Here is a 15,730-nt window from a genome sequence, read left to right as displayed (position 1 = left end):
AAGAGGGTACACTTCCATCACCCCGGTTCAGGCCTCCGCTTCAGAAAGTATCAATCTCACCATTTCAGAAATGTAATACGTAGGCTGTGCTTATTAGTAAAGAGTACTAATGCTAGGGTAGCTTTCCACAATGCAAACCCACCCAGTTAAGTTTATTCATGAGAAGCCATGAATAGCTGGATCTCAAGAGGTTTTCTTTTGGTCAAGAGTGGACAGCTATTAATTGACTAATAGAAGTTTGGGATAGATAATGTACTTCAGTTGCTGTAATGCTTTACATAGGGCACCCACTAACCTCAAAGCAGAATCAAAAGTAGAATTTAAAAACTCTGAATTTCCCCTGTAGACCACCAAAAATAAAAGATATAGAAAGAGTAAGATGGGGGAAAACTTCAAAGGAGGACTCCTTGCCATTATTAGAACTGTACCAACAGAAGTGTTGATCCACTGGCTATTTTTAGCCAGCACAGAGGCCCTTCTCTTTTCCTCTGCCAAGGACACAGACAGCTCATTCATTCCCTGGTAAACAATATGGAGCATCTAAGCAAGCCTTCAACCATAGGGGGTCATGGATTGGGAAACAAAGGATCTTCTTATGGTGCTGGGGAAATTAATTATATAGACAAGGCAAGAACAAAAGAGATGGAGCTTAAGTACTCCCCCCTCTTGGATCTCATGTGTAGCTTGATGGATTTTATGTGTGACATGTGACAGAAAAACATTGAATGCTTCCATCTGGGTTACTTGTTCCTGGGAAGAATTCTAGATTAACAATCATCCCATAGTTTACTGACCCAAATTAATATCCATTGTACTGTCCTTTAATGTGGACTCTTCTTTTACAAACAGAATTGCCTGGGATACATTACTTTGGATAGAATCTTCTTTTTCCTGTCCTATTTGTGTATATCTTCTATTGGCCTGCTGATTTGGGTTTTATTTAGATAACACACTTCTAGATTATCAGATATGCCAAAGATCCATTGCTTAAGGCTAAAAGCATGAGTTATTAGAAAATAAGATAGACAAACTTGCTTGAACTCTTCTATTTTGACAGTTCGGAAAAGGACCTCACTGCCCCAAGTTCCAGCAGAAATTGGTCAGAGGGCAAGTTCTTCTATGATCTGGAGTGATGGCTCCAGTAACTGGGATAGTAATGGGAAATTGCTGAACTCCAAGTTAAAAAACAACAATGGTGCAATGGATAAACACTGAACCAACAACTCCCAATTCTAAAAATTGTGAACTCAGCAAGTCACCCTGACTTCTATAACAAAAGAAACAACAAGGTTAAAAGGGACAACTAACAAAAGATAACAAACTAGTTTAGTTCAAACTAAACACGGAATACCATATGGTAAAATGTTACATACTGGAAACTTTTTGTACACTTTTTAAGCTCCCTGAAAGGAAAAGTGTTGCTACTAAAGTTACAGAAAGGGGTAGACAAATTCCATAAGGTATTTCTACTCATTTGTCTACAGAGAATCAAACTTCAACAGCAGATTACAGTACCATTATATCAGTAAATGTGTTCCTTTAACTATATAAACATACCACTGCTTGCAGTGGAACAGAACACAATCTTTTCACAATCTGCTCAGCAAAAACCATTTATAATATCTTGATTGGTACCAATTAGTATCTGGTAAAAGGATCCCAAAAGATGTGATACACACTTTGAAATCTTCTAGAAAAGCTCTAACAACCTCTCCTAATCTAGAAGGGTCAAATAAGATTTTATGCTTCTCTGTTATTTTAGAATATGAACCTTTTTTTATCATTTTACCTCCCTAACATAAGAATGGACTGATAAGTTGCCATATTAAATCTAATTAATCAAAATAATTTTGGAAATTGCAAAATTGGAACAGATGTTGTATATCCGATAATAAGAAGCAGCTAAGGATACAGTATTGAATTCTATCTCTGACTTCTTATTAATAACATCCACCACATTATTCTGAAATAAATTGGGGTCCCATTGGTTTACATTGGTAATAATGCCACTATTAATTTTGGGGCCAATCAGCCTTATTAAGTATTGCCCAATGCTGATATTGATTGCAAGGATGTTTTCCACAGCTGATGGGTTAAAAAAGCAAATTGGGATGGATATCCCAGTGTTGAATGCATAAAACCCAGCTATTACTCTGCAATGTCTCCATTCTCAGATGAATATTGTTCTGACCAGATTTCTTGACATCTGGTCAGAACATAAATCAAATAACTAAATGTATAAATAAATGAGTTGTGGGCACAACTCCTCTAGCAATATGAACCTTTCAACACTAACAAAGCTGGAGATAATCTTAGATGACATACTCAATAAAAATTCAGAACTTACAAAATTAGATCAAACATTTATTTTTTTCTCAGCAGTCTTTTAGGAAGTTCAAGATGTAGCCTGATATCCTATCTGCACCTGATAAATTAAAATTCTGCACTTCCTTGTTCCATCCATATAAATAGTCCAAACTATAAAATTTAAATATCAAGCTCTCTCCTGCTTTTATAACTAATCTTATTTCAATGAAAATCTTTGGAGAATTTGAAAGCCTGAAATATCATGTTGGCTTAGTAAATATAAACACCGTCCTTCATTCAAAAAGTAACTATTTCAAACATTAATAGGAGCTTTAGTTTACATAGTATCTCAACAAAAACCTTGACTTAGTATTTTCATTTTCACTTTCACATGTATCCTGAACTTCAGTTTACCTGCTCAGGTGTTTACTTGGAAATCTGAATAAACTAAATAGGGTCTTCCATCTCTAGAGTTAGTGAATGCCATCCAACACATATATGGTCAAGATGAAATTTGGACACTAAATTCAGGCACCCAGCTAGGTTACACCAAATGAGTTGGGTCACTTTGCAATACTAAGTGCCACAAACTGTCTTACCCCTTTGTATATTCAGAATTTGCATTCCTTCTCCATGATGAACTGCTGTTAGCTGTCTTATTTCCCATGCCCACCCGGGGCTCTACTTTGCACTCATTAAAAATTTGGGTCAGCTCAATTGGATGTTTTCCTTTCCATCGTTTTGTTGCCAAGAGTTATGGCATTACAAGCTTGTCATTGTTAAATAAATTAGATCTTATTTTCTCAAACAATAAGGGATCATATATACAACAAATATAAAATCCACTGCCACTGTGCTGTAAACCAGACTGGAACTCCAACTTCAATCTGGCCATTGGCATTGTTGCAACAAGAAACTTTTAGATGAATTACAACCCTTTTTATGATTTGACAGAATTTTATCCACTGCAATGGGCATTAAAATTTATAATCTCCTTAATCTTAATCCACTCAATGCCAAATATGAGACTTGCCTACAAGCACCTGGTTTCACTTCTTTCCAAACTTGGTTTAGGCCAAGCAGGAAAATAGAGGAGCTAGTAACCCAGATTTTATTTTATTTGCATTTGACTAACCAATCCAATAGGTTCTTGCTTGGACAACCATAAGCACAAAATACTACCATTCAAAAGTCTCCTATCCTACCACCAGTTACAACAAGCTGCTTATTTTGCTGAAATATGGAAACAAATGGGTAGATAAAATGTTTTAATAGGAGCTTTAGTTTACATAGTATCTCAACAAAAAGAGTCTCTAAGTCTCTTGACTTAGTATTTTCATTTTCACTTTCACATGTATCCTGAACTTCAGTTTACCTGCTCAGGTGTTTACTTGGAAATCTGAATAAACTAAATAGGGTCTTCCATCTCTAGAGTTAGTGAATGCCATCCAACACATATATGTTGAAGAAACTGGGTTCCTTCAACATAGATGATACTATGGGAATAATCTCTTTTCACAGTGATAGGCTCTGTGCAAACACAAATTTCCTTTTGAATTATGCCATCAATTTCTATGTTTTTCGTTATTGTTGAAAAAAAGTTGAAAAAAATAAGCTTGCTCCTATTCTGTATTTTACTCCAAAGCCATCTGCAGTAACTCACCCATATAAATAAGTGGATCAAAGCATTTTCAAACTTACATGCTTGTCCTGTTCACACAGCCTCTCTTCTGTCCACTGTCCATTTACTTCCTTCCCAAAAGAAATTAAGAACATGTATAAAGCTGTTTTATTGAGTGCAAACATGTCACTTTCATTATTTTACATTGGATTTCAAGAATTTCTGAAGTAGAAAATGCTAATCTATAACACTACCATTTTATAAAATGACAAATATGCATTTTACTGTGTTTTTTTTTTAAAAAAAAACATGGACTATAAATTGTGAGGTACAGCTGTGGTGCAAATTTTGTTTCATTGTTTCTTTACTGAAACACTATACAAAACAGCCGTTTATACAGCTGAGGTTATTATATTTTTAGTTGTTGCCACATTGGCACTTTGAAACCCTGAAGCACGAAATCATAGTTCATTGCTGATTAGAAAAATAAAGCACCTCAGCTGGAATTCAGTGTTATGCAAGTTCATCTCCACATGTGTATAACTCAAGCTCTATCTCCATTTTTGTCTATAGCTTTTATGAAGATATTTCAAAGCAGTTTTTAGGAATCACTGCTCCCACTTTAGACTGGGTAAAACCATCTGTTTCTCAAGATGGAGAATTTAGATTCTACTAGGGTTACAAATGACTAATGGTTTTTGGTTAATAATCTTTTTTAAAGGATTTTTTTTACAGGATTTTTTTTACAGGAAGATGGGGAAGTGGTGGCTTAGTTGCTAAGATGCTGAGCTTGTTGATTGAAAGGTCGGCAGTTCAGCGGTTCAAATCCCTAGTGCCGCATAACAGGGTGAGCTCCGTTACTTGTCCCAGCTTCTGCCAACCTAGCAGTTCGAAAGCACGTAAAAAATGCAAGTAGAAAAATAGGGACCACTTTTGGTGGGAAGGTAACAGCATTCCGTGCACCTTTGGCATTTAGTCATGCCGGCCACGTGACCACGGAGATGTCTTCAGAGTGCTGGCTCTTTGGCTTTGAAATGGAGATGAGCACTGCCCCCTAGAGTCGGGAACGACTAGCACGTATGTGCGAGGGGAACCTTTACGTTTGCGTTTTACAGGAAGATTTTCCATTTCCCAGCTGATTAACAAAATGGGTCTTAAACTGGATCTTAAGATGGGCAACTATATAAAATTAATAAATAACTCTTAGTCGCTGCATCTCGGAACTCTCCATCTTTCGTAATTTTATAATATTGTTTTACATTTTTAAAAGTTTCATCTTAAAGTATTCAATTTGTAATATTTCATTGTATTAAATTGTACACTGCCCAGGACCCATTTGCGAGGGAGATTGGCAGTTAAAATGTTTGATATATAATCAAATAAAAGCTAAACTAGAAGGGTGAATAGATTGACATGAATACAAGGTCGATTTCAAAATTGCAATATTTTTACCACACCAAAAATCTTGTATGAAAAATTATAACATGCAAATGTTGACATACGAAACTCTTTTGCACATATTTCAGAGACTATTAATGTTTTTCTGAGGAAAGAAGGAAGGGGGAACACATTGACTGTTGACATCAAGACTAACCCTTTTCCAATGTCTACAAAACACCTGTGCTTTTGAAGAGCTGTATCTTTAGTTTTTCTGCCTATCCCTGTTCCGTGGAGAAAACTGGATCGAAGAAAAGTACAATGTGGTCTAATAATTAAGTAATAGCAACATCACCTGGAGACCCTACAACACTGCCAAAAAGAACACACTGAATGTTAAACATTCCATCTGGAACAAGCTACTGTTACTTTTATTTTGTCCTAGACTATGGATATGCACACTGCAAATCATCATATCATGCATTTGTCCGCATTCAGAAACATTACAATTTTGACAGAGCACTTATGTTAATATTTCAGAAACAAACAAATGAACAGCTGTGATTGCATCTCAAGCATTCATTAATTTTTGTCTTTCATTTTAAGTAGCCAAACCCTCTAGAATCTAATGGGTTTGATATTTGTTGTACTGATTTATTAGCTTTATTTTTCACATTCTTATCACTGAGGGATTATTTTAATAAATTCCTTAGAAATATTTTAAATAAATGAATAAATAACACTGTGGAATCAATCACAAATCACCAAGAAGGAGTGGTTTAATGCAACTATCAATTCTGGACCAATACATTGCCATGCAGTAATTAATGCAAACCTTAATTGCAAAAGCTAAATCTGTCCATTCTAGCCAATAAACACACCTATCATTCTGCTAATGTTACTTTTAGAACCAAATACACACACCCAATCCAGCAGTATTTATCTTTAATGTAAGAAAATAACAGTAGAGTGATTACATCATCCAATAGTAATGAAACTGGCATTACTGTACCAAGATTAGTTTCATAATGGGACTAAGGCTGTACCTTGGACAACTTTGTTGACTTATGCTGCTACTTAAGTCTAAAAGGTTACACTATAAAGTCTTTTCTTTTTACAGTATTGCTATAGAAATGTTATCAGAACCAGCAGCAGCTATCAATTAATTAATTAACCATTAATTAATTACTTAACTGTTTGTTTTATTTTAAAATAAGATTGGAAAATAATCTGTACTTCAGTTAATTGGCTTTACCCAGGATATATAATAAATAGATTTAACTAATCTAATTCTGAAAAATTACTAGGTTTGCTCTTAGTTTCTAGCCCTTATATCTTCTATCTCTAAACATTAAAGAAGATGAATATAGGTTAAAAATGTATTTTTCTGTGACCTTTTCAAGCTTTATTGTCAACTATAACCTAGGAAGAAATTTTAAACAAACTGGAATGCAGATTTTTTTTTCTGGGAGTCTACATTGATAATTACAGCAGTAGTGATTTTGAGACTTTTGATTTTACACCAAATATATTAAATAGCACTGACTTTCCAATCTTTAAATCTGTTAATTTCAAGCAAATTATCTTCTGCTGCATCCATCCCTTCCTAATAACATGACCACTTTTTATTTTCTTTACAGGTAGTTCTCAACCTATAACCACAATTGAGATAAAAATGTTCATTGTTTTAAAATAACATTTACAAAATGGAAACAAAAATAGAATGCATTGACCGCTTTCCCACAATAATTTTCTACTTGTCACTATTAAAAACAGTTTAACATTTTCCATATTAGATTGTCTACAGTTTTCTATAGCTAACAATAGAACATTTTTCTATGTAACATATGTCCTTTATCCTTGGCCCAATGCAGCCATTGATATTTATGGGACCACAATACACAGATTGAGGAGCGAAGCCTAAATCTGAACTGTGTAATCATGTTTACAACTGTAAATCTACTTCTGGAACAAGCAAAATTGCTTAAAACATTTAAAGGCTATGTTAAGAGAAGGAGAATGAGGAAGAAATTAATTTCTCTTAAACAATCAGAACCCAGAATGTATGACAATTGAGTGTTAGTAAATGTGAGGTCAACTTACCCAAAAATATATTACAGTTGCTTGGAAAGTTTGAATGTTGAGGAATAAAACAGAAATTTGGGTGGTTTTATTTTAATGTTGCTCTTATTTAGGGATAATATAGCAGCATTTGGAGTCAGATAAACTGCTCGGGGTGGATAAAAATCGATGATTTAAAAAAAATGGTTTTGATTTAAATTGATTCTTTTTGTTTTTTATCAAATTTATTTTAATAAAATGCTTTTGGAGTAAATATCTATATAAATATAGTTTTCTATTTAAGATACATTAATAATTTAGTTTATTCAGCATGAAATGGAGCTTAGTTGTGTAGCATGAGGCTGTATATTCTGCAATATTGGGACTGTCGGTGAGTCAACAGCGAGTCAGAGGAGGAGCCGCTGCGGGACAGAGATGACAGTTGCTCTTTAAAAATTATGATTTAAATCGAGTTGATTTAAATCAAGCCTTTTTACTAATGATTTAAATCATGATTTAAATCGACTTGATTTAAATCAAATCTACCCTGAAACTGCTAAACTTGGATTAAAGAGTACCCCTATCTTACCTGGGTTTAATTTCACTTTATTAACCCTCATCCAAATCATCACTTCTTACAGACATCAGTGAAGTATATTTATACTCCCTACTACCATGTTTTCCCGAAAATAAGACTGTCCTATATTTTTTTGAACCCTGAAATAAGTGCTTGGCCTTATTGCCATGTGCTCAAAAACCTAATTGGGCTTATTATCAGGGGATGTCTTATTTTGGGGAAAACAGGGTAGGAGCTGTAGAGAAACAAGATATACACCTAGATGTTATCTGCATACTGATGACAACCTAGCAACTTCATATAGTTGTTAAATGTTATGATAAAGCACAGATTACTGTGCATCCAAAGCCATTTCAGTACTGAAGGAAGGGCTAAATCCTAATGGAAATACACTGCTCAAAAAAATAAAGGGAACACAAGCAGAAGACATCCGAGATCTGAATGAATAAAATAGCCTTATTAAATACTTTGTTCGTTACATACAGTAGTTTCGTGTTCCCTTTAGTTGTTTGAGCAGTGTATAAACTACTGTATGTAAAGAACAAAATATTTAATAAGGCTATTCCATACATTCAGATCTCGGATGTCTTCTGCTTGTGTTCCCTTTATTTTTTTGAGCAGTATATATCCACATAATCAGTTTCATCCAGAAACAAAAGGAACTGTGATGTCATCATATACTGCATGAATTTGCCCCTGAGACAGGCTAGAATCTGTATTTGAATTTAAGAAGAGTTTTATTTTAGGGAGGGATAAAAAATATCCTCCCATCTCTAACTACTTTAATTGGCCAGGATTGACAAGAGTCATTTGGGACAAGGACCCAAACAGTTAGCCTCAGAATTCCAAGAGATCTATCTGTAACCTCAAATTCAATGAACTGAAAATAATCATATAAGAATGGAGAGGGGTAGCCATTATCATTTTCCTAGATTTGGTTCAGAACCACAGCTTTCTGATATGAATATAAAGTCTGGGGCTTCATGAATGAGCTTTGCCACGTGTCTAGCTGTTTTCATTTGCAATGATAAATTAGTTGTTATATGTTTCCTGTTTATCTTTATGGGCAGAACTGAATGCTGAATTTGTGCTGTCTTGCGTAAAACATTTTTCCCACCCAGTTCCTTATTAAGGAAATGCTTCCCTGGGAAACCAATATAGACTATCCTTATTACACATTTGGTGCCAAAGCAAATGTCTCTCAAAGCAACCTGGACCTAACATGGCAATGATGTAGAATATCCTTGATATTTGATAGATTACTCACTTTGTTTTCCTCTCTAATTCATGAGTTGCAAATGCATACAGTTGGTGGATTTTCACTTTATCCAATCCTCTACTTCAGGGGTCTCCAACCTTGACAACTTTAAGACTTGTGGACTTCAACTCCCAGAGTTCCTCAGCCAGCAGAGCAAAGCTGGCTGAGGAACTCTGGGAGTTGAAGTCCACAAGTCTTAAAGTTGCCAAGGTTGGAGACCCCTGCTCTACTTGTCTTGAAAGACCAAGGAGACAAAAAGCAAGGGAAGGGCCTCTTTTTCAATTGTACTCCAAATAGCCACCTTGCCTCCACCATTGAAATATACTGGAGGAAGGAACAGCATTAACATTTATTGCAGTCTTTTCTCTTCACAACTTCCAAACACTTCTCATTTGAAACAGTAACAGAATTGTGCCTGTATTTGCTAAATGAACATTTTTTGTGGGAAAGACTTCACACCCAAAAAACCTGTGTTCTTAATATCTGAAATCAGAGAACCAGACCCAGGAACAGCTTCCTCAGAATAGCCATACAACCAACTGTAAACATGGTCAAGAATCCAGGTTCCAGATGTTCCAAGCAGCCCATAGAATTAAGAGTGGAATCCATTCTATAGTACATCAGTTAAGATCTACATTTGACATATCATGTTCAGTTTTCTTCCAAAGTGAGCAAAGCAAGATGTCCCATACTTTCTCAAGATATCTCATTCCATACCTTTTCACAACCTGAAAAGTTTCACTTAACTTGTAACTTCTGTAATTTGAACTCCCTCATTCTTGTTCTATCTGCCTCACAAACTGTCAACTCTCAATACTGAATGTATGCATACATAATAATTTAGTCCTTCTCCTAAACCCAGGTACCTAGTTCCCAATCCCAAATTAATTAATATCCTACCTTTATTATTTTTGTAAATAACTCAAGTTGGTGAACAATGCACTTTCTTCCTCCCATTTTCCCCACAATGGGAGGAACAATCCTGTGAGATGGGTTGGGCTGAGAGAATGACTGGTCTGAGGTCAGCTGGCTTTCATGGCTAAGACAAGACTAGAATTCACGATCTTCTGGTATTTAGTCTGGTGCCTTAACTACTAAACCAGGGTGTCAAATTTACGTCAACACATTGTGGTCACATGATGTATTGCAACTTTTCCCCCTTCACTAAAATGAGGGTGGACATGGCCAGCGTGTGACGCATCTGCCCCTTGGGATGCGAGTTTGATCCCCCTGTACGAGACCAAAGTGGTTCTCTAATTTTTGCTCTAAAATTACAAGCACTTTTTAGCCAGCCCTTCTCCTTTCCTTGCTTTAGAAAGGTTAGCAAATATAATAGGTCCAGCATTATATCAAACTTTATGTTCATTTTTTTATACCCACTCTTTTGTGCATTTGGTTCAGCTAATACACACAATTAGGTTGGAGGTCAGAGTGTGCATTAGGTTTATTAAAATATATGTATTGTCTATATATTACTTTTTTAAAATTTTAGCTGCCTATATATGTGTGTGTGTGTGTTTTAATTATTAGTTGCCCAAAGTCATTTGTTTGAAGATGTATAGTAATATAAACCGAATGAATAAATTCTTATCTTTCTAATCTTATTTTGCAAGACCTGAAACTTTCAGAGAAAGACAGCTACCTAGCCCACTTCCTTTTTGCCCGACCACAACAGAGTTGTCTTTCATTTTAAGGCCGAAATGTGACTGTGCCTTTACTAATACAGCTTTTGTGGTCTTCCCTGAAGTTGTCATTCATGTTCCCATTTGGAAAACTCTGCTGGAGGCTAAAGCACATCTGTGATTTAAGTCTTTGTATATCTCAAGCCTCTGTTTAGGTAAAGAGTTTCCAATGAGTTTGTATCTTTGGGTTCAGAGATCCAAGTTAGAAATAATCAAGGCAAACAGAGTAGCACTATCATCTTGTGTTCCTGCTTGTACCATTTCCATTGCATTCCTACTTCATATCCACACTGTGAAACAAATACACAACACTATACTTGCATCTTCATCCCATACACTTAATTCCATTTTATCCTATTTTAATTTTGTTTGCTTCCTTTCTAGAGCACCCTGTGTAATATTTTGCTTGTCTTGTGTTTTTAAAGCACACAGAGGAGAAAACTGAAAACCACTCATGTCAGATGCTGGCCTTCATTTACGGAAGTAGCTTGCCACTTCCTTCTTCTCTGGTATTTTCTTTTTTCATTTCTCACTCTAGTCTATAGCCCTGGTATATCCTGGGGGATAGTGTCACATTCTGAGTATTAACTTGTTCCAACTCCGCTTAGCTTTTCAGATCAGCCAAAGTTATACCACTCACTTATCTGGGCAAGGAGGAAGATTTAACTCAACTGCTTGTCACCACATGACCTTTCCATGCAGTTTATTTGGCAAAATAAGGATGAAATTCCCATCGCCTTATTCTGTTTTAACTACCCACAGCACTAGGATTTTCTGAGTTTCCCATCTAAATTCAAACTATTTTCAACTCTGCTTAGCTTTTCTGAGAGCCCATTAAGATTAGCTAAGTATTATTGGAAAGTAGTAACGTTTCACAAAGAATACAGATAAATATATGGAAAAAGTCAAGGAATGTATTTTCTTACCGCTATTAAATGTTTAACCTTTTTAAAATCAGGATTAGTATTATTACTTCTGCATACTTTTAGTCAGATAAATCTGAAGCAGAATACAAATTATTATTCTGGTCCTCCCCCCTGGTAATCTAGTTTGCAAGCATCTTCAACAAGAGGTTCCTTTTCCCAGGTTATTCCTGGGCATGCTTACTGAGGAATTACCCTATGTTCCCATAGGCTGAATGCATGTTTAAAAATCCTTGATAGGAGACTGGTGTATCATGCACCAATCACTTTCAGATATTGAATCATATGGTATTTCCTGGCAGAACCTCTTCTAGTACTAGAATTAGTCTTGGAAATTATGCAGAAAGCCCATTATGAGTATTATGCTATTTGTGCCTATTATTATGGAGGTTTTCTATCTCCTGAAGAACCTGCCATTGCTGCTTTGCTAGAAAAAGTTTGTAATTATACCTGCACACTCCACTCACTGAACTACTACCAAAGCTTGGAGATTAGCATGTATGTAACAATCTTGAAATACTGTATTGCCCTTGACATGCCTTATTTTCATTCTCTTCTTTGTTCAGTAGCCCCTTCACTCAAGAGGTAGTTTCTTCCATGTACAGAAAACTGGAAAACAAAAGTGCACCTTGAGTTTTATTAGCACAGACTTGAACTATTGTTACATAAAAGAATCAGAGCATTCTCTCTGTGAGGTGTGGGACCTTCTCAGACGTGTAATTCAAATCTCATAAAATCAGAGAAATCAAGAATAAGGAAGCTAATATTTATTCCACTGAAGCATGCTACTTGAAGAATGAGCTCACTACTGCTTGTGGGGCTTGAAAATCCAGCATCTTATGTATGCCCCTCTCCTTAAGAAGGGGCAAATGGTAAGCAAAGGTATCTAGATTGTTGGAAGAACTAGAGAGGGTGCCTCAAAAGAGTAGCCTTGTTCCAGTGGTCTTTTTCAAAAAACACTCCACAGCTTTGGAAATACAAATTATGCTCCGGCAATCAAAACATTTAGGCAAATTACAGATGATGAATATACCCTAGCATATGACCTGCATCCCTCTAGGACATCCCATGTTCATGAGCTAAGTATATATTTCAAAGCCTCAAAGATCTAGCAATCAAGAATTTGAAGCACAGGAGGAAACAAAAAAATAATAAATTCAGATATTGACCTGAGCAGTTGGTCAAGATTATTCTTTCACAAGATTTAAAACTTAAAAAGATTGAAAAGAAAGACATTATGGGTTTTTTTTTTTACACTAGAAAAGAGGTTAATTGATTCAGAATTTCTCCAGATGAACTGTTTTTTTTTTTTTTTAAGGCAGAGGTATTTTAGGAACTATTAAAGATGTTCTTCTCTGGGCAAGTGACTGAAAGTGGCTATAGAATGCAACAGTTATCTCCATTTCAATAATTTCAATTAGCACATTCTTGGAAATCCCAGATTCTCTTGTCCCTGGCTCTTCACCTCACAAGTAAGAGTATTTTGTATTTCTTTGTACCTTATGCTTCTATATTTTGTGTGCCCTTTTTAAGTGCTGCACTTGAAATGTAATTTATTGCAGCTTCCATATTTTTGAGTAGTCCGTGCAACTATAAAGACTAGCACACAAATACCACCAGCAGCATCACCATCACTATGTACAGGTACTCAGTTAGGAAGCAGAGTTTTGAGGTGGAAAGAGAAAGGAGGTGAGTTGGTGGGTGAGAATCCTGCCCCTATACCCAACTAGCCTACAATAGGCCTTATTACTTCCTCGAGCATTAGATTTCACTGTAAACTTGACTCGGGACAAAATTAGTTTTGTATAGTTAGAATACTTGCTACACTGTTTAAGAATATATAAATGGCATAGAAATTGTAGCATATTAAACTGCTCCCCATTCAAACAAAAAGGGATGTTGAATACACTGTTATGTGTCCAACATTATGCTGCTGCACGAGGATAAACCAGACAATCAGTTCTAAGAAAATTTAGGGCAAACACCTTCCTTACATACTGTCTTCTTCCTTCCCCCAAACCACTTTTTTTAAAAAAGCATAGGCTATATTTCATGAAACCCCCAAAGAAATGGCAAAACCCCAGCCACACTGCTGCATTTAGCACAGCTCAATGGTGAAAAAAGCTCACAGAGAAACGACAGGATTTAAAAGCCAAGACATGTAGAAGTCCAGGGTTTACATTCGACCAAAACTGGAAAAGCCAGGCACCCATACTGTTGCTTTCTCAAAGCCAGATGGTTCATTACAGGAATAAGTAATGAAAGGGAGAGAGAGGGAGAGAGGGGATGGTGGGAAGGAATTACAGTTAAGGCTTGTCTCTCTCCTTTTTAGAATACAACACACTGGGCAGAGTGGAGGAAAGCAGAGAAAGAAAGGGGGGGGAAGCAGAAATTAGCACACTCGGCTGTATTGGCCAAATATTTACAAAGAGATAGCTGTGAGGCACAAAGCCCTTTTCTTCCTTCAGAAAGAAATCTGGTTAAGACATGGAAAGCTGCATTCTCCAGACCGTGTCTCTGGATACAGAAGTTCCAAGCATGAGGTTGTGAAGGCTTTCTGCTAGTGCAACTAAAAATGCAAGAACCTGTACATACCTTCAACCCAAACTACACGCCAAAACACCCCCTCAACCCGAATGGGAAAGACATCCAGAACCTTCCCTCTCTCTCTCTCCCCCCCCCCCACTACACCGATGGCTTTGTCACAAAAACAGCCCACGAAACGCAAGGATTTCTTCCCTTGCTCGAACCCAGCCCACCCTTCCTGCCCACCCCTCCTTTCCCTTGCACAAAGCCAGAATGGCAGAGCAACCTGAAGCCAGGGAGGGGAGGAAAAAGCTAGCAGAAACTATCTTGCAAGCAGATTGGTAAACGGGGGGAGCAGCAAAAGTTTGAATTCTATCTCAAAGAACAAAGGCAGTTTTCAGGAGACTTACCCAAGCAGCTGAAACTCTCTATTCTCCTGGCTATGTTACTACCGAAGACCCGCCCCTCACAGGGTCACATGGTTCAGGCTGCTAGTCAATGATCAAAGAAGCATTGTCATCCTGTGAATAATAAGCATCCCACAGTGCAAAAGAGGTAGGCAGGAGTTGGGAGAGGGGATAATTGCTGCCCAGGGGTGCAAATTGCAAAGCAGCCCCGTCTAAAGGGGCGGGGTGGGGGGGGAGGGAGAGAAGAGAGAAAGGAGGTTATTTAGGCTGTTCAGAAAGGAAATGGCTGTTCGGTGTAAATTGTTTCAAATGCAGCGGAGTATGAGGCTGCTATCACCACGGCTGACTCAGAAGCCCTCTCCTGTTCTTTCAGACACGTTAACAGAAAATATAAAGCTCCATGCCATCTTATGGAAAGCAAAACACTTGGGATTTGCCTGTGAATCAACATGCTCAATATCAAGAAACCCCAACTTCAAAAGGATGAGTGATAATTCAGAACAAGAATGCTTGTAAAGACAAATAGCAGGTGTGTTTCTTGCTAAACATAGCAGGGGCAAAAATGGGAAAAACACCTCTTGTGAATAACTAAAAATTGGTAGGAATTGCATTTGATCAAGGAACCCCAGATTTCAAAAAAATATCTGCTGGTTATTGATTCAGGAGAGAAAAAAATCATACCCTGATAATGAAGTTATCTAGTTGGGTACTAAAATGGCTGCAAGCAAACAACCACACTCAGAGAGCAACAATAGCTCCACAGTTCAACCTTGAGCTATAGATATCCTCTTCTATTGAAACCATTTTTGATTTACATCTAACTTTACAAAGTGGCTGTGTTGGAATGTTAGATTCAACTCCGAGCTACCCACCATCAAACACCCTAAACACACTTGTGAGTCTTAACTCTTGCACATAAAATATTGGTTCTTAATAAAATAAACTCACAAATTTCTAGAGGGCACAGTCCTGGATAGAAATCCTTCAATAT

The 15,730-nt window shown here is 36.7% G+C and overlaps 1 protein-coding gene across 2 annotated transcripts in view; it reads right to left on the bottom strand.

Annotated features, from left to right (window-relative positions):
* Window positions 1-15,730, bottom strand: part of SEPTIN9 (septin 9) — a 186,904-nt gene that overhangs the window by 37,013 nt on the left and 134,161 nt on the right. The window contains exons 1-2 of one of the 2 annotated variants that reach the window (XM_070937512.1): window positions 14,743-14,777; window positions 12,346-12,415 (exon numbers count right to left, since the gene is read on the bottom strand). The exons of the other annotated variant lie outside the window; for it this stretch is intronic. The gene's annotated coding sequence lies outside the window, so the exon portion shown is untranslated. Of the gene's footprint in view, window positions 1-12,345; window positions 12,416-14,742; window positions 14,778-15,730 lie in introns of those variants that run through there. 2 annotated transcript variants of the gene reach the window in all.

Source organism: Pituophis catenifer, unplaced genomic scaffold, assembly GCF_029215685.1.
Source record: "Pituophis catenifer annectens isolate HBS135680 unplaced genomic scaffold, rPitCat1.0.hap2 SCAF_2, whole genome shotgun sequence".
Classification (NCBI taxonomy): domain Eukaryota; kingdom Metazoa; phylum Chordata; class Lepidosauria; order Squamata; family Colubridae; genus Pituophis; species Pituophis catenifer.
The sequence above is the reverse complement of the archived record's forward strand: the minus strand, read 5'-3'. Positions and strand labels throughout refer to the sequence as shown.